Here is an 18914-nt window from a genome sequence, read left to right as displayed (position 1 = left end):
CCAGAAACAGAAGTCTGGTGGGACAAAAGCAGAGTCCTTCAGCAACCAGACACTGGATCTGCAAGAATTGTCTTGACAGCCTGTTTCCTCCCCTTTCAAGTGTGCCTCAACAGGTTGTATGTAAAACCAGCAGACCTGTCAAACAGAATTTGACACTCAAGCATGATTTGACACTGCAGTGCCCCCAAAAAAGGCCCACACCCTGCATTTTCTACAGAGTTTTGATGAGACCTCTGTGCCCTTTCAGGTCAGTCTGTTGTTTGCTCCTGGGAGGCATGTTACACCTTTTCAAGTCTAATTATTGGGTTGAAGAAAGTGGAGCACTAATGAAACGTCCAGGAACTTTTTACAGGGAAAAGAACATAACACTAGATTTCTATATATCCTACTTTTAAATAGTATGCACCCTGCCTTTTGGGCTAATAGGCCTATGCACAAGTGACCTATTCGTTTTTAAATGGGAAGATTTTACTTGTCAAAGGGGTTTATTTTGACAGGTTGATTTCCAGTTTTTACACTGCAACAGTCAGGCTACAATGGTAGACCTGAAATGATGTTTGCACTGCCACTGTAGTGCATGGCACAATAAGTGCTGCTGTCCACTAGCGGCATTTAACCTCCAGGCCCTGGTACACTTTGTATCATGTACTACGAACTTATAGGCAAGCTAAATATGGAATTATGAGTATGCAAATTCAACCAAGTTCAGGGGGGGGGGGGGGATTTAATAACGTTGGAAGGGTGCTGTTACTGTACAATACTTTGCGACTGTTTGTTTTGGCAACGGCCGGCCCTTGTGGTTGTAGGCGCGCAAATGTAATATTATAATTGTAAATAAAGGTTTTCAAAAAATAAAAAAAATAAATAAAAAAAAATAACATTGGAAAGGTAATTATGGACAGGGTTCTTAAATTGGCAAAAATATAGGGCCCAGTAAAAGGGGAAAATCTGGGATAACTAAGCTGAAATTGCAGATTTTCTACAGTGTATTTCAGTGTTTTTGGGGGTTTCTTTTTAATGTTGGCTCATGTCTCATGCTAACATCTAACCATAACTTCCCTTTTTTTTTTTTGTCGAATTACTGGAGATTTAAAAAAATAAAGATTAACGTAAGTTAAAGTCTTCGAACCTAATCTAACTGCAACGCCACCTTAACCTTTGTTTTTTCAGTTATTGTTTTTTTTCAATCATATTCTAAATTTGGTTAACCTAACCTCTTGCATGCAGCCATTTCTTTCTGCACACAGTCGCGCCTGTGCTCAACTCTTCGTTCAGCCGGCTGAGTCTTGTAATGGCCTACGCAAAAAATTCTTTTGTCGTGGGACCTGGCTAGTCAGTTTACAAGGTACTGTCCCTGGGTAGCAAGGTACCCCATTGTCTGGTGAAATGGCTCCCTCAGCTACTGGTAGTCCTGCAGTACCTAACGATCCAGATTTCCCTACATTTTCATGGAGATTAACCCCTTCATGACAACCCTGGGCACTACTTGAAACAGAGATTTCTCAAACTACTGAACAAATTTACTCCAACTAAATGAAAATATGCTTTCTGAGTAGAGTTCCAACACTCTGCTAGATGTGGTGGACTTCTCTTCCTCCTTTTCTCTGTATCGGTGCGCAAAGGTTCATATGCAAATTAAAATGGGAAATCGATGTTCTGGGGAGCCTCCTGCTTGGTTCTTGGCCCCCACTTGACGGATGAGGCGAGAAACTTTTCTTGAACATTTTTCATGCAGAATTGTTAAATGTCATTCAAGTTATAAAGATCCAAAAATATCTTTGCCATGGCAAGCCAGAACCAACTATAACTACACTGGTGATAGTGCCACCGGTGTATGTGACTAGCCCGATTAGCAGGGCGGGTAACCTGTGCCTGCTCCCCCTGGGTGAAGCACCATCTCCATCTTACTTATACCAAAAGCTTTTCAAAATAGCGCCTGCAGTGTGAACGTATGGCAGACGCACTACTGGTGAGTCAAAGGCAGGCCTGCCTGTGCCCATCTGTGACCAGTTCCAGGAATCCTGCATCATTTACCATTCAGGTAAGTGCCAGCTATTCTCCGAGTGCATATGCCATCTGAATTTCCACGGCCGACTTCTGGCCTTCTCTGCCGCATACCCACTTACCACAGTTGGACTTTCTAGTTGCTTCCTCAGCTGCTTTTTACACAACATTTGAACCTCCTCAGTGGCCTCTGCACCTCAGGGGACTTCCTCTTTGACTGAAGACTCCTTCCATTTGCTTAGCAGTTCCACCTCACTTCTCATGCCTGGGCTTGACACTAGTCCCTAGATCCTTCAATCACTTCTGTATGTACATTAGCACATGCTGTGTAAGCTCACCAGCTATATAAAGTCAACGTTAATAATCTGCCCACCCTAGGTGGCACATAAATCTGCTGCCCACCGGGATGCGGAAGGATTACGGCGCAAAATTCACCAAGCTCATCCTACCTTTTGGCCTAAAGTATATCAATGTATTGGCACTTGGTGACTTTACTCTGCACGTAAACAACCCTTGTGATTCTGAAGCTTGCCGTCTTCTTGAGAACCTGAACACTATCATCCGCACCCAATTTGTGACGAACCAAACACTCCGCACTGGCCATTTGCTAGACCGACTTTTCAGTAGTTTCAATAGCATCAGTATTACGTATAACCTACATTGCGTATAACCTCCCAGTGACCTGGTCAGATAACCACTGTATAGTTTTCAATATCCAAATCCCCCATATCACTTCAGCAGCCAAGACATCCTCCACACTTAACACCAGATCTTTGAGATTAGTCACCAAAGACCGCCTGGAAACATCTGTGACCACTTCTCCCCCTGATCGAACTACTGAGAATACATTTGGTGCCACCAACTTTAATAGCTGGATTGTAAGCTCCCTGGGTGACATTGCCCCCTTTGGCGAACTGGTACACAGAGGATGTTGAGACACCACAAACATCATTCCAAGCACTTGCTTGGAGACGCTCTCACCTAGATCATGACAGACACTCTTGTAAGTTTGCACTAAAGAGCTACCACAAAAATATCTGCATAGGCAGACACAATTCCTTTATTGCCTATATCCACCTACGTTCTAACTTCTCTAAACAGATCTTTGCCACTGTCAAATAATTCTCCTAACCTGCTCCCAAGATTCAAACCAGCTGGTTCTCAGCCAATCTTTCTTTTCAAATAAATCAATAACCTATACACCAAATTCAACCCATAACCTCCACTAAGCAATCTCCCCTTCACAAGCCTTCCATCTGTCTCTGCTGCTAAAGATGTTTGCCCTACTTCACCCCAGTCAGCTTGGAAAACATCCTTAATACCATACTCTCCATCAAATCTGGTCTGCCCGATGACAGTGCTTAATGTGAGCTAGTGTTTGGCACCGGCACTTAATTCTCAACACTGACAATTGTGAAAATCCACCACATGGTTTCTCTGTACATCTATTTCTGAGGTGGTCACATCAGGGTGTTTAGAAATTCAACATATAATTAAAAAATAAAAACATTTGGATGTTTAGGCAATTTTTACAGCTTTTGATGGCTTGGAACAGGCCTAATTAATACACTTGAAGGAGTGCGATGATAAGTAGTTGTAACAGGCATTTTGCAGCGCTGACCGTGGCAACGAGTGGAGCTAGCTGCTGTGACATCCTTGGAAATATCTTGGGCCATGACACATACTTTTTTTTTTCTTTCTTCAAGTTAATCACTGCTCGACAACCTCTGCCCTCATCACATACTCATCTTGTCATTTGGCTGCAGGTCTGGCACTAACTACTCTCTATTCAATCAGTCACTTACTGCTGCTGCCTACCTGGCAGGTTGGAAGGATGCCAAAGTCCTACCCTTCCTGAAGAAACCTTCTGCGGACCCCACTGATTTTGTCTAACTTCTACCCACTCTTGTTGCAGCCATATCCTGCCAGGGTCCTAGAAAAACTAGTTAATGCCCAACTATCTAGAAACTAATCAGATTCTTGACCCCTCACGGTCTGGGTTAGGAGCTGCTTTCTATTGGCTAGGATATATATCAATAATAATATTGTATTTTCATTAAACATAATTCATATGTAGGCGAGAGAGCATACAGTTGAACACGTTATTTATCAAAGTCAGTTCCATGCCTTATATTCTTATATTGTATTGAAAAAATCATTGGTATACAAAAAGTTCATTGGTATACAATCCATGCTTAACCCCTTCCATGCTCATGACGAGCTCAGCTCGTCATGAGGCACAGTTGAGCTGTGCTGATGACGAGCTGAGCTCGTCATGAATAAAGCCTAAGAGTAATTTCCAGCACAGGGGAAAAATAACCACAGCAGCGATGTGGTTAAAGGTTGCTCAGATAGGTGCATAAGGAGGTGCTCGTAGAAGTACTCAAGTGACGTGAAAGGAATCAAAAGGGTGACTGAAAATTATAGACCAGAAATTAAGAACAATGTATTAGAACACCTCAGTAACTTTGGAATGCCTGCCCAGAGAAGGGTCTTGCATATTAGACTAAGTTTATCCATATAAGAAAAAAGAGGCTGATTTTTATCAAGGCACGTCTTTATTTAGGATGATGCGGAAAAAGATCCAATCTCTTAGTTATATTATTGACTTTTCGGCCCAGGTATAAGATGTGGCAATTAAGGACCTAGCAAACGGGTCTTCATCAGGACGAAAATAAAGCAACCTTCAGTGGCATTGGAGAAAACGCACACGTCCGTAATATGTAGATGTGCTGCTGGACTCCTTATCATGGTCTCCTGTAGGTTTGGGTCAACAAATCAAAATACCGCCTCTTATCCTTGATTATTGATATATATATATATAATATATATATACATATATATCCTAGCCAATAGGACCTTTTGTTTTTTTGTATTGGATTGTACCCAGATCCTTTGGCCATTGGGGTTACCACATCAGTTTGTAATAGGCACTACCTTCAGCACAGAGGCTGCTCTTATTGCTTAAACAGACGAAATACACCACATTCTGGACTAGGGAGCTTCTATCTATATATCAGCAGCTTTTGCCAGGGTATCTTGCACTATGCTACACAAACGCCTTCTCTGCTTTGGTATTGATCTCACTGCTCTTAAATGGCTTCAGTGTTTCCTGGCAGACCGCACCAAATCAGTATGTCTTGCCCCTCTTCAGTCCCACTCTTCGAAAGTCACCTGTGGATTCCCTCATGGATCTTCTCTGAACCCTACTTTCTTTAATGTTTATCTGTCTCTTTTTGCCACAGTCATCTTCAATATTTGTATGCTAGAGGTTACCAGGTGGACGACAAAAGCTGCCTAAAACTGAATGTAGAAAAGACTGGGGTGGTTCTTTGGGAAATAACACTCACACCAGAGATTGATGGTCCTGAGAACAGGGTATTATTTCCACCCCAGTTACATCAGCAAAGAATCTTGGGATCATAGCTGTCAATTTACTATGGTCGATTAAACCACAACTGTTCCAGCCACCTAGTATGGCTTTCTTAAACTTATGCGTAAAACCTTCTCTTGGCTGCCCATTTTCATACACAACATTGTCACACAAGCCCTTATCACCATTGTTTAAATATGGTAACGCCTTCTATGTAGCCATCAAATATTCTATAGTTAAGAGGCTACGACTAGTACATAATGCTGAGGCCTGACTGGTATTGTACCTCCCTGCACACTGGTCGATTACCAGTCATCCTCAGGGCCTTCACTGGCTCCTGGTGCGCAAGCATGACAACTTCAAGTTTCTGTGTCATACCTTCAGACCTCTCCACCATCTGCCCTAGCTAGATTAACAAAGAAGTAGCTCTTCTCAGGTCTCAGTGACACTAGGCTCCTTCGTTAGTCCTCTCTGTATGTAGCCGCCCCCTCAGATCCGTGAATAGTGGGACGCTCCTTTTTAGGTTGAAGCCTACAAGACAGTTCAGCTACTGATGGCGAAAAGACTTCCTGTGGGCATTCTAAAAGTTTCCCTGGTAATGCATTCTGCCCATTGTGCACCATTGGCTTTGTGACTCACATATTCTGGCTATCTATTTGCTGGCTTGATTTGTTATAGGCTGTCCAGCATGTCTTCGTCCCTCAGAGGAGCAAAGCTGTTTCACCATCGCTCCTTGTAGGCCTTTTCATTTTCTTCTTATCTTGTCACATTTGCTGTGGGTTCAAAGACCGAAGTCAGATGTCAGCCTCTGTCTTGCAAGGCAGCTTGGGGGTTTACTTTTCTTTCTCTGACTTCAAAGTGACAGGATTTATGTGACAATCTTGTGGGTACTAGAAAAGAAAGGGTTTTTTTCTAGCACACTTCACATTTTAAATGTCTAAGTGAATGTGCAAATATTTCTGAATGCATCAGAATTAGGAAAGCACAAATGAGGCCATTTTTTTGTATTTCTGAAATGTGAAAATAAATATTTTAGTATGATCAAAACAAATCTGTACACTAGGTGATGCCATTTCCACACAATATTATTTGTGCACTGTATAGTTAAAACTATATGTGCAAATGCAATGGTCATTTAAATTGAAAATGTGTTGTCTGTAATGCTAATGCATTACCACACTAACTCCCTCCTACTCTGCGACATGGTTAAACACATTGGCAAAGCCAATAGCTCTTGCATGGACAGGACCTGTTGGCTTTGCCAGTGCTTGTTCTACTTGGCAGCTAAGCAAAGGAACCAACTTGCTCTGACACTATGATCCACCAGCTCTCTCCAGGAGTTCAAAAAGAAACTCAAAACCTGACTATTGTAATTTCCTCCTCTGTGGACCTCCGTTGTGTTGGACCTCCCGGGGGTCGGTGTTGCTCACAACCCCATTCCGTCGCCTCCCCGCCTCAAGACGGGGTGACGGGCCCGGCCTGGGAGATTTTATGAAGCCTCCTCTGTGCTTCACTGTCGCAGCGCAACCTGTCTGTGCCCGTACTCAGGCTCTCCAACTGCTCACCTCGTGGATTCGCGCATCCGAATCTGCCTTCAGCATGTCTCTCATATCTCGGTCTCACACAGTGCCAGTAGCGTACTGGCCACGGTGCCCCAGTCACTCCCTCAGCAGCCCTGTGGGAGAAGGAGGCACTCCACGCGAGGTCCCGGCGCTTTCTCCGCAGCAGGCCTTACCCACCCCGCCTCCAATCAGAACCAACCCCAGTGGAGCGTGGGAGAGCTCCTCCGTCTGCTGCAGGGGGATCAGGAGGACCAACATTGTCCGCGGCGTGCGGGCTGATTGTGTCGGCCAACGCCTGGCCTCACCTGGCTTTTGTCTTTCTTCCTGGGCCTTACAGAGTGAAATCGTTTCAATTTTTGAGGAGGAAGTCCCACCCACACTCTCTTACATTCGGTCTCCCCTCTTGTCCCCACCTGGAGGCGTCAGGAGAGGCTCATAATGGCTGGATGGGCAGGATTGAGTTGGGTGTTTGATGGGCGGACTGCGAAGTTCCTCAAGCGGTGCCGCTCATGTCACCATCTTGGCCACGACCTCGTAATTTTCTTGTTGAACTACAGTTTATTTAGATTGTAAGGGTTTATTTACAGACCTCAACAAACTGACCGTATTTTGGAACTTGGTTATTAAATGTAGAAAATGAGCTTGTGTGGTGCCTTAATCTTTTGTTATAATGAAAATCAAGATTTTTTTATGCTTTGGCAAAATATTCCACAGCAAATGGGTGGGGGAGCTCAGAGAGGTAGCTGACCTCAGGGTAGTGCTGGGGGCCATGTAGAAGTGTGGAAAATGGGGATAAAAATTGGAACAAAAAAAGGAGAAATATGAGTTAGCTATGTTAAAATCACATCACAGTTATATAAATTGCGATAAAGAGGCCACATTTTATATTTGTAAAAAGATAATCATTTTGTCCCAAAAATCACAATTTTCATTAAAAAAAAACAAAAAACTATGGTTGTGAAAAGACCACTGTAGGATGTACAGGTAGGTGCTGCAGTCTGACCAAACATCAGACTCTGTGACAAAAACACTTACTGCACATGACTGAAGAATGTGCACAGGAGGCTTTGCAACGGTGCATTCCATAACTCGCACTGCTTACCATGTTGTTTTTTTGATAGCTCTTTTGTTTTTGTACCATTGGTAAATTGATGTTCGGAGCATGGATTGCGGCACGTTTTGTGTGCATTAAGTAGAACTGGTGATTTTTATTGCTTTTTTGAATTTGAGGCAGAACCATAACTCATTTTGTAACTGTTTTCTTCAGTGAATTTCATAGTTTTTATTTATGATGCCCTTTATTTCCAACCCTTCTGCACAAGGCCATTGGTCGTGCCCAGAGTGGTTTGGCCACAGGGTCTTGCCGTAGGCCAGGGCCTGAGCACAGCCGACCACTGGCGGGCAAGCCCTGCTCCTCATGGCCTTCAGCCATGCGCAGAAGGGGTTGGCTTCAGGGCCTAGACTGTGACCAGGACTTGCAGCAAACCCACTGCTTATGGCTAGCTGATGCTCGGCACAACCACAACCTTTGCCGTCCAAAGCAGGCGATCATCCACTGTTGCTCAAAAGAGTTGGCCTATAACGTTTGGCCTCATTTATTAATGTAATTTATTTTGTAAATTCATGGACCCTAATTTGAAATTGTGGATTCAGGGCAAGCTTCGTACCCGGGTACCGCAAACCCTGGACAAGCTTCTATAACTCATGCTGCTCCTTGGAGGTTCACCATTCTGATTCTGTAACCAGGAATGGAAACACGTGGGTCAGAAGCTTGCTTGTAGATGGGTTCGCAGAATCCAGACATGAAGCTTGCCTTAGATTTGCAGTAACTTTTTTCAGAATCCTGAGATCGCCTACACCTAAAATGACTGCCATGGCCCTCCGTACCTATCCTGGTACAGATTACTTTGGTCTCCATTTTAGGTGTTGGGTTTCTGAGAATCTCGAAAAGGATTTATGCATACTGTGACTTATTTACATTTTTTTAAATATATTTACTTATTGGGGCATTTGAGGATCCCCTGCTATGTTGTGGGTGTTCTTACCCTTCCCCTTTATGTATTTTTTTCTTTCTTTTTAAGGATAATATGATTATATTCCGAAACCTGAAATGACCACTGCCAGAGGAATTTTTTCTCATGCATTAGCAATCCGATCACTCGGATCTGCATTGTCCGCTTAGTCAAACTTTATAGACAAATCAAAAAATGCCTTTTTAAAGGAAAGTGCCCCTGAACCATAACTACCATGTTTTTGTGTGTATGTGTGTGTAATTTCTTCAGATCCATTTATATAGATGGATCTGTTTTTGACAGCCATTGCTATGTTAAAGCATTCATTAAATATTATTTACCCACTAAAGCTTATAGAATGGGTCATCTCACTTTAGCCATTGGCTGTCACTGTGAATGACCGCATTTTGTTAAGTTCATCCCTCTGAAAAGTAGTTTACTGCCATGTCTGGTAGGTAAATTCCTCCTTTATTTTCTTATTTTATATTTATTTTTGCAATTAGTCATTTTTGTGCACCACCTTTAGATGGCATACATTCCAACACACCCTATTCAGGTGGGAGACTCTAGATTTTTAAAGACCGAAATTGCGTTATTTTAGCTGCCTCCACCCTACAATTGCATTCACAAAAATGAAAATCAGTGGGGGAAATAAAGTCCCCCTTTTTTAGGTCTTGCCTAGACAGCACGCATGCGCTGCTCTACGAGATTACCTTTAGAAATCGGTCTACTCCTTTTCAAGCCCATTCGTGCTTGTGCTGGCATCCACCTTGCGGGAGCGAGCAGCAGCGTGCGTGCTAATTGGACACATTTGGCTCTCGCGCTGCCCGCTCCCGCAAGGCGGATGCCAGCACAAGCACGAGTGCTTGTTTTTCGGCGCGATCTCTCCCTCCCCTTCTTTTGGCTCTTCCACACGCCATCGTGCTCGCTCTCCTCCCTTCTCCCCTTGGCTCCGCTATTCACCTCCTATCCGTCCTCTCCTCCCTATATGTCTCTTCCCTCCTCCTTTTCCTCTTCTCCTGCCCACCCTCTCTTTCCTACCTCTCTCTGAAGCTCCCCCTTCTCATCCGGGCTCTTCCAGACCGTGGGCTCCCCTCGGGGGTTTCTTGTGCTTGTTTCCATTCCCCCTTGCTCTTCTACATGGCCGGCAGTCTTGGCTCCGGCTGTGGCTGTGGTACGCTCCTTCTGTTTAACCCCTTCGGGGCTAATGACGAGCTGGGCTCGTCATGGCGCTTACCTGCGGTGCGCTGATGACAAGGCCAGCTCGTCATCAGCCCCACCCTCTGGGGAAGCGCTGGCGCTCCCTCCGAGGGTCTCCGATCCTCGTTGTTGTGCTTGGGGCGGCAGGGGAAGACCTTCCGCTGCCGCCCCCGCCCCCCCCCCCCATGGGAATCCCTGATGACGTCAGCGCGCACAGCGCGCGCTGACATCATAAGGGATTCCCAGCGCTCGGGAAGCTATTTGCTTCCTGCGCGTCTGGGGAAAAGGTGAGTTTCTAGTGTCTGGCGAGGGTTTGGGGCAGTGAAGAGGCATCAGGGGAGAGGAAAGAGTTTTTCCTCTCCCCTGATGTCTCTTTGCAGGGCATTTCTGCCTCACGATCGCGCACAGCGTCTCGATTGTGCGGCGGAAATGCCCCCACTAGCACCAGGGATGTAATTTTAGATTATAGGAAGCGACCCCTTGGGCAAGGGTCGCTTCCAGGCGGGCTGTGATAATGTTTTCGTTTTTCTGCCCCCCCCCAGGGGCAAATCGGCCCGTTTTTTCGTCCGTTTTGCCTCCAGGGGGGGCAGAAATTCCCCACTAGCACCAGGGTTGTTTTTTGAAGCCAAGATGGCGGCCATATTTTTTGTTTACGTTTTTCTATCCCCCCTGGGGGCAAATCGGCCCGTTTTTTTTTTTGCCGTTTTGCCCCCAGGGGGGACAGAAAATGCCCACTAGCACCAGGGATTTTGTTTTTAGCTTTTAGGAAGCGACCCCTTGGGCAAGGGTTGCTTCCAGGTGGCCTCCCACTTAACTTTTTGTTTTCCTGCCCCCCCTGGGGGCAAATCGGCCTGTTTTTCGGCCGTTTTGCCCCCAGGGGGGGGGGCAGAAATTTCCCTCTAGCACCAGGGATATTTGTTGGGGCACTGTGTTTGTTTTGGGAAGCGACCCCTTGGGTAAGGGTCGCTTCCAGGTGGCCATGATTGTGTTTTTGTTTTTCTGTCTACCCTGGGGGCAAATCGGCCCGTTTTATTTGCCGTTTTGCCCCCAGGGGGGGGGGGGGGCAGAAAATACCCACTAGCACCAGGGAATTTAAATTTAGTTTTTAGGAAGCGACCCCTTGGGCAAGGAGTAGTGCTTGGCTGGCGGTGTGTGTGGAGTGGCGCTTGGCTTGCAGTGTGCGTGGAGTGGTGTTTGGCTGGCGGTGTGTGTGGAGTGGCGCTTGGCTGGATGGTGTGCGTGCAGTGGTACTTGGCTAATTGTGCACGGAGTGCTGCTTTGCTGGCGGTGTGTGTGGAGTGGTGCTTGGCTGGATGGTGTGCGTGGAGTGGTATTTGGTTGTCTGTGCACGGAGTGGTGTTTGGCTGGTGGTGTGTGTGGAGTGGTTTTTGGCTGGCGGTGTGTGGGGAGTGGTACTTGGCTGGATGGTGTGCGTGGAGCGGTGCTTGGCTGGCGGTGAGTGGCGCTTGGCTTGCGGTGTGCGTGGAGTGGTGCTTGGCTGGCGGTGTGCGTGGAGGGGTACTTGGCTATCTATGCACGGAGTGGTGCTTGGCTGGCGGTGTGTGTGGAGTGGCGCTTGGCTTGTGGTGTGTGTGGAGTGGTACTTGGCTGTCTGTGCACGGAGTGGTGCTTGGCTGGTGGTGTTTGTGGAGTGGCGCTTGGCTGGTGGTGTGCGTGGAGTGCTACTTTGCTGTCTGTGCACGGAGTGGCGCTTGGCTGGCGGTGTGTGTGGAGTGGCGCTTGGCTGGCGGTGTGTGTGGAGTGGTGCTTGGCTGGTGGTGTGCGTGGAGTGCTATTTTGCTGTCTGTGCACGAAGTGCTGCTTGGCTGGCGGTGTGTGTGGAGTGGCGCTTGGCTGGTGGTGTGCGTGGAGTGGTACTTGGTTGTCTGTGCACGGAGTGGTGTTTGGCTGGAGGTGTGTGGGGAGTGGTACTTGGCTGGATGGTGTGCGAAGAGCGGTGCTTGGCTGGCGGTGTGCGCTGAGTGGTGTTTGGCTGGCGGTGTGCGCTGAGTAGTGTTTGGCTGGCGGTGTGCGTGGAGGGGTACTTGGCTATCTATGCACGGAGTGGTGCTTGGCTGGCGGTGTGTGTGGAGTGGCGCTTGGCTGATGGTGTGCGTGGAGTGCTACTTTGCTGTCTGCACGGAGTGCTGCTTGGCTTGCGGTGTGCGTGGGGTGGTGCTTGGCTGGCGGTGTGCGTGGAGGGGTACTTGGCTATCTATGCACGGAGTGGTGCTTGGCTGGCGGTGTGTGTGGAGTGGCGCTTGGCTGGTGGTGTGTGTGGAGTGGTACTTGGCTGTCTGTGCACGGAGTGGTGCTTGGCTGGTGGTGTTTGTGGAGTGGCGCTTGGCTGGTGGTGTGCGTGGAGTGCTACTTTGCTGTCTGTGCACGGAGTGGTGCTTGGCTGGCGGTGTGTGTGGAGTGGTGCTTGGCTGGCGGTGTGTGTGGAGTGGCGCTTGGCTGGCGGTGTGCGTGGATGGCGCTTGGCTGGTGGTGTGCGTGGAGTGGTACTTGGTTGTCTGTGCACGGAGTGGTGTTTGGCTGGAGGTGTGTGGGGAGTGGTACTTGGCTGGATGGTGTGCGAAGAGCGGTGCTTGGCTGGCGGTGAGTGGCGCTTGGCTTGCCTTGTGCGTGGAGTGATGCTTGGCTGGCGGTGTGTGTGGAGTGGTACTTGGCTGTCGGTGTGCGCTGAGTGGTGTTTGGCTGGCGGTGTGCGTGGAGGGGTACTTGGCTATCTATGCACGGAGTGGTGCTTGGCTGGCGGTGTGTGTGGAGTGGCGCTTGGCTGGTGGTGTGCGTGGAATGCTACTTTGCTGTCTGCACGGAGTGCTGCTTTGCTGGCGGTGTGTGTGGAGTGGCGCTTGGCTGGTGGTGTGCATGGAGTGGTACTTGGTTGTCTGTGCACGGAGTGGTGTTTGGCTGGTGGTGTGTGTGGAGTGGTTTTTGGCTGGCGGTGTGTGGGGAGTGGTACTTGGCTGGATGGTGTGCGTGGAGCAGTGCTTGGCTGGCGGTGAGTGGCGCTTGGCTTGCGGTGTGCGTGGAGTGGTGCTTGGCTGGCGGTGTGTGTGGAGTGGTACTTGGCTGTCGGTGTGCGCTGAGTGGTGTTTGGCTGGTGGTGTGCGTGGAGGGGTACTTGGCTATCTATGCACGGAGTGGTGCTTGGTTGGCGGTGTGTGTGGAGTGGCGCTTGGCTGGTGGTGTGTGTGGAGTGATACTTGGCTGTCTGTGCACGGAGTGGTGCTTGGCTGGTGGTGTGCGTGGAGTGGTACTTGGCTGTCGGTGTGCGCTGGGTGGTGTTTGGCTGGTGTTGTGTGTGGAGTGGTGCTTGGCTGGTGGTGTTTGTGCAGTGGTGCTTGTCTGGTGTTGTGTGTGGAGTGGTGTTTGGCTGGTGGTGTGTGTGGAGTGGCGCTTGGCTGGATGGTGTGCGTGGAGTGGTACTTGGCTGTCTGTGCACGGAGTGCTGCTTGGCTGGCGGTGTGTGTGGAGTGGCGCATGGCTGGATGGTGTGCGTGGAGTGGTACTTGGCTGGCGGTGTGCGTGGAGTGGTGCTTGGCTGGCGGTGTGCACGGAGTGGTGCTTGGCTTGCGGTGTGCGTGGAGTGGCGCTTGGCTTGCAGTGTGCGTGGAGTGGTGCTTGGCTGGCGGTGTGTGTGGAGTGGCGCTTGGCTGGTGGTGTGCGTTGAGTGGTACTTGGCTGTCGGTGTGCGCTGAGTGGTGTTTGGCTGGCGGTGTGCGTGGAGGGGTACTTGGCTATCTACGCACGGAGTGGTGCTTGGCTGGCGGTGTGTGTGGAGTGGCGCTTGGCTGGTGGTGTGTGTGGAGTGGCGCTTGGCTGGTGGTGTGTGTGGAGTGGCGCTTGGCTGGTGGTGTGTGTGGAGGGGCGCTTGGCTGGTGGTGTGTGTGGAGGGGCGCTTGGCTGGTGGTGTGTGTGGAGGGGCGCTTGGCTTGCAGTGTGCGTGGAGTGGTGCTTGGCTGGTGGTGTGTGTGGAGTGGCGCTTGGCTGGTGGTGTGCGTTGAGTGGTACTTGGCTGTCTGTGCACGGAGTGGTGCTTGGCTGGCACTGTGTGTGGAGTGGTACTTGACTGTCGGTGTGCGCTGAGTGGTGTTTGGCTGGCGGTGTGCGTGGAGGGGTACTTGGCTATCTATGCACGGAGTGGTGCTTGGCTGGCGGTGTGTGTGGAGTGGCACTTGGCTGGTGGTGTGTGTGGAGTGGCGCTTGGCTGGTGGTGTGTGTGGAGTGGCGCTTGGCTGGTGGTGTGTGTGGAGTGGCGCTTGGCTGGTGGTGTGTGTGGAGTGGCGCTTGGCTGGTGGTGTGTGTGGAGTGGCGCTTGGCTGGTGGTGTGTGTGGAGTGGCGCTTGGCTGGTGGTGTGTGTGGAGTGGCGCTTGGCTGGTGGTGTGTGTGGAGTGGCGCTTGGCTGGTGGTGAGTGTGGAGTGGGGCTTGGCTGGCGGGGTGAGTGGAGTGGCGCTTGGCTGGCGGTGTGTGTGGAGTGGCGCTTGGCTTGCAGTGTGCGTGGAGGGGTGCTTGGCTGGCGGTGTGTGTGTGGAGTGGCACTTGGGTGGCGGTGTGTGTGGAGTGGCACTTGGCTGGCGGTGTGTGTGGAGTGGCGCTTGGCTGGCGGTGTGCGTGGAGTGGCGCTTGGCTTGCAGTGTGCATGGTCTGGTGCTTGGATGGTGGTGTGGGTGGACTGGCGCTCGGCTGGCGGTGTGCGAGTACTAACTTTCTGTTGGTCACTACACACACTGCTAGTTGAGTGACACTCTACGCAGTCCATCATTGTGTGTAGTTGCTGTGGCAGATACGTAAGTGATCGGCCCTTGAATGGCGCTGTCTGCTGGTGTGAGTGTTGTAATGTGATTGGTCCGCGGCTGGCGGTGGGTGGGCCAAAGGCCTGTGACTAAGGCAGGGGGGCTTAACTTGTAAAACTTACATACTACTTTTTTCAAAATTCATTTTTGGCCTGTCCTGCTTTGTGGCACCCACACAAGTGAGGTATCCTTTTACTCGGGAGAACAAGCGGAACGCTGGGTGGTAGGACATTTTTGCCGGCACGGAGATTTCACGCAAAAAAGTTTGGAAAAGTGATATTTTTACCTAATTTTCAGGTTTGCAAGGAGTTCTGGGTAGGAAAACATCGGGGGACCTACGCATGCCATACCTCCCTGGACTCCCCCGGGTGTCTAGTTTTCAGAACTGTTTGGGTTTGGTACTTTCCAAAGAATACCACCGAGCCCCGGGCCAAAAACTCAGGTGCCCCCCCCCAAAAATCAAGGTTGTTTTGCAATTGGGTATTGTAAATTCACCACCGTACGATTTGAACCGGTTCCTGTTGCAGCCACTATGCCTACCCACGCAAGTGAGGTACCTTTTTTATCGGGAGACCTGGGGGAACGCTGGGTCGGAGGAAATTTGTGTGAGCCCAGTGACGCCACGCTTTCCCACACAAAAAAAGTGTGAAAAAACTGTTTTTTTTCAGCAAAAATTGATATTTGCAAGGGATTCTGGGTAAAGGAACGTTGGAGGATCCACGCAAGCCATACCTCCTTGGAAGCCCCCGGGTGTCTACTTTTCAGAAATGTGTGGGTTTGGTAGGTTTCCCTAGATGGCCGTCTAGCACAGGGCCAAAAACCCAGGTAACCCCTCTTGCAAAAGCTGGTGGTACCTGGTGGTAGGCAGTCGAGTCACCCCATCCTGAATTCCCCTGGGTGTCTAGTTTTCAAAAATGTATAGGTTTGCTAGGTTTCCCTAGGTGCTGGCAGAGCTAGGGCTCAAAAACAAAAGGTAGTCTCTTTGTCCAAAGAGCGCAAGATTTCACTGGGAAATTGAGGTGCTACCACGTTGCGTTTTGCGCTGTTTCGTGTCGCAGCCACTATGCCTACCCACGCAAGTGAGGTATCATTTTACTTGGGAGACCAAGTGGAACACTGGGTGGTAGGACATTTGTGCAGACAGGGAGATCCCACGCAAAAATGTATGGAAAACTGTTTTTTTAACCTAAATTTATGGTTTGCAGGGGTTTCTGGGTAGGAAAACATTGGGGGACCCACGCATGCCATACCTCCCTGGACTCCCCCGGGTGTCTAGTTTTCAGAACTGTTTGGGTTTGGTAGTTTCCAAAGATGCCCGCCGAGCCCCGGTCCAAAAACTCAGTCCCACCACCCCAGAAAAGAAGGTAGTGTTGCTATTGGTTATTGTAATTTCTCCACCGTACGATTTGGACCTTTTCCTGTTGCAGCCACTATGCCTACCCACGCAAGTGAGGTACCATTTTTATCGGGAGGCCTGGGGGAACGCTGGGTGGGTGGAAATTTGTTGATCCACGCAGATTCCAGAACTTTCCACCACAGAAATGTGAGGAAAATGTGTTTTTTTTTGTCAAATTCTTAGCTTTGCAAGGGTTTCTGGGTAACAAAACCTGGTGGTAGGCAGTCGAGTCACCCCATCCTGAATTCCCCTGGGTGTCTAGTTTTCAAAAATGTATAGGTTTGCTAGGTTTCCCTAGGTGCTGGCAGAGCTAGGGCTCAAAAACAAAAGGTAGTCTCTTTGTCCAAAGAGCGCAAGATTTCACTGGGAAATTGAGGTGCTACCACGTTGCGTTTTGCGCTGTTTCGTGTCGCAGCCACTATGCCTACCCACTCAAGTGAGGTACCATTTTTTTCAGGAGACCTGGGGGCAATTCAGATTTGTAAATCAACTGTTATTACCAATTGAGCTTTCATGCATTTCTCCCTTTCAATGAAAGACATTGTGTAAAAAAAAAATATTTTTGAAAAATGACCAATAATTCTCATGCTAGTATGAGTATTCCCAATTTTGAAAATTAGCAATAATATACTGTTTCTGAACTCTATATTTTGTACCCAATTCAGAAATACATAGGTGTCTTTCATACAGATTTTTCCATGTATACATTTTCCAAGACAAAGTGCTCTATACCCAGTAAATAAAAAAATTCCATTGCAAGTTGCTGCTCAGTTTTTGGATCTGGGTTCGTCGGGTTCTTGGTGAAACTACAAGTCCTATATATCCCCACAACCAGGAAAGTCTAACGGATGTAACGGTATATTGCTTTCCAAGAGCTGACAAAATTAGAAAAAGTTATAGGTGAAAACGCCGAGACAAAAGGCTGTTTTTTTCAACAAATGTTCAATTATTCCAATATTTAACTGTTAGTTTCTGTAAAGAAACCTTCATGGATTTAGACAAATGACCCCTTTCTGAATTCAGAATGTTGTCTACTTTTCGGAAATGTACAGCTTTCCAGGATCCATTATTTTTTTCAAACTCATTTCTACCATTAACTGGAAGGAGGTGGAAAGCTCTAAAAATAGCAAAAATAGGCTATGTCCCAGAAAAATGCCAAAACTGTGTGAAAAATGTCGGTTCTCTGACAAAAGACTGTCATTCCCTAAAAGCTGAGAAAATGGAGATTTCAGCCCCACAAACCCTTTTTTGATAACTTTTTCAGGGAAAAACCCAGAGGCTTTCATTTGCAGCCCGTTTTTCCCATTTTTCTGAAAAAAACAAAAAAATCACTATATTTTGGTTAATTTCTGGGACCCCTCCAAGGGAATCCACAAACCCTGGGCGCCTTTAGAATCCACATGATGTTGGAAGAAAAGGACGCAAATTTGGCGTGGATACCTTACGTGGTCAAAAAGTTACAAGGGCCTAAGCGCGCACTACCACAAAACGCCAAAAAAAGCCTTAGCACAGGAGGGGGAAAAGGCCTAGCAGCGAAGGGGTTAAGCGCTGGGGGCTGTGAGTTGCTGGAAGTCTTCTCTCTAAACCCCCCTCCAGGGCTCGGCCACTGCGACATTCTTGCGCTGGTCCCTGTGGGCCGGCTGCGGCCTCTGCCAGGCAGCTCTGTGCTTCAGTGCCCCGGCTGCCTCCTCGGTCCAGGCCCTGGCTGACTCCCTGGTATCTAGAGCAACATTTTCCGATATGGGTTATGGTTTCCAGTCTGGTCCACAACATCACAAAAAACCTAGGATTCACTGAATTACTTGTACACTACATTCCATTGAGACAAGTATTGAAATAATTGAAAACTACAAGCTATATTGAAAAGAAGTCGTATACATTTGTGTTGATATTTTGTAAAATCTAGAAAGGAGACACTACAGAACTTAGCATAAAGTTCCCAGATGATGTCAGATCCCCGAAGCACAGCTGGACCAATCCTGGGCTTTCCTTTTGCAAATCTATGCTGCCAGGGGCAATCGGCAACTTGTTCAAATAGACTAAACCAAGACTACAGGTCCCAGAATGCACTGATTTACGAAATCTAAGCCCTGAACTGGAAAAGTGGAATTCTGTTGATGCAGAGTCATCTTGTCACCAGGACATAGTCTTCTAATAATTTTGCAGTTGCTCTTCCCAACTAGTGAAGGCCTTCAGGTCATTCCGTTCTGCAAGCTGTGCTATGCAAGTACATCCATCCACCAATTCATTAATTCGTCCATCAGTTTATTCATTCATTCACCAATTCATTCAGTCGTCCAACAATTCATTCATTCAATTATCCATCAATTTGTTCGTTCATTCATTCATTCATTCATCCATTCATTCATTCGCTCATCCATTCAATAATCCTTTAATCATGAGTTTGTCTGCACTTACTGCGATCCACAGCTTTGGGAAGCAAAATCACAGAATTCACCGGAGCAAAGATGCTTAAAATAGCCAAGACGGCAGCCGCTTCCCCAGTCTTCATTGTTTTGGGTGAGTTCTCGCCACACGTCGGTGTTTGCTGTCCCCGCTTACT

At 48.2% G+C, this 18914-nt stretch overlaps 1 protein-coding gene across 1 annotated transcript in view; it reads left to right on the top strand.

Annotated features, from left to right (window-relative positions):
* Positions 1 to 18914, top strand: part of ACBD6 (acyl-CoA binding domain containing 6) — a 357145-nt gene that overhangs the window by 37801 nt on the left and 300430 nt on the right. The window lies entirely within an intron of this gene.

The sequence above is a fragment of the Lissotriton vulgaris genome, chromosome 1_1, assembly GCF_964263255.1.
Source record: "Lissotriton vulgaris chromosome 1_1, aLisVul1.2, whole genome shotgun sequence".
NCBI classification, from domain to species: Eukaryota; Metazoa; Chordata; class Amphibia; order Caudata; family Salamandridae; genus Lissotriton; species Lissotriton vulgaris.
This window is presented reverse-complemented; position numbering and strand designations above follow the sequence as displayed.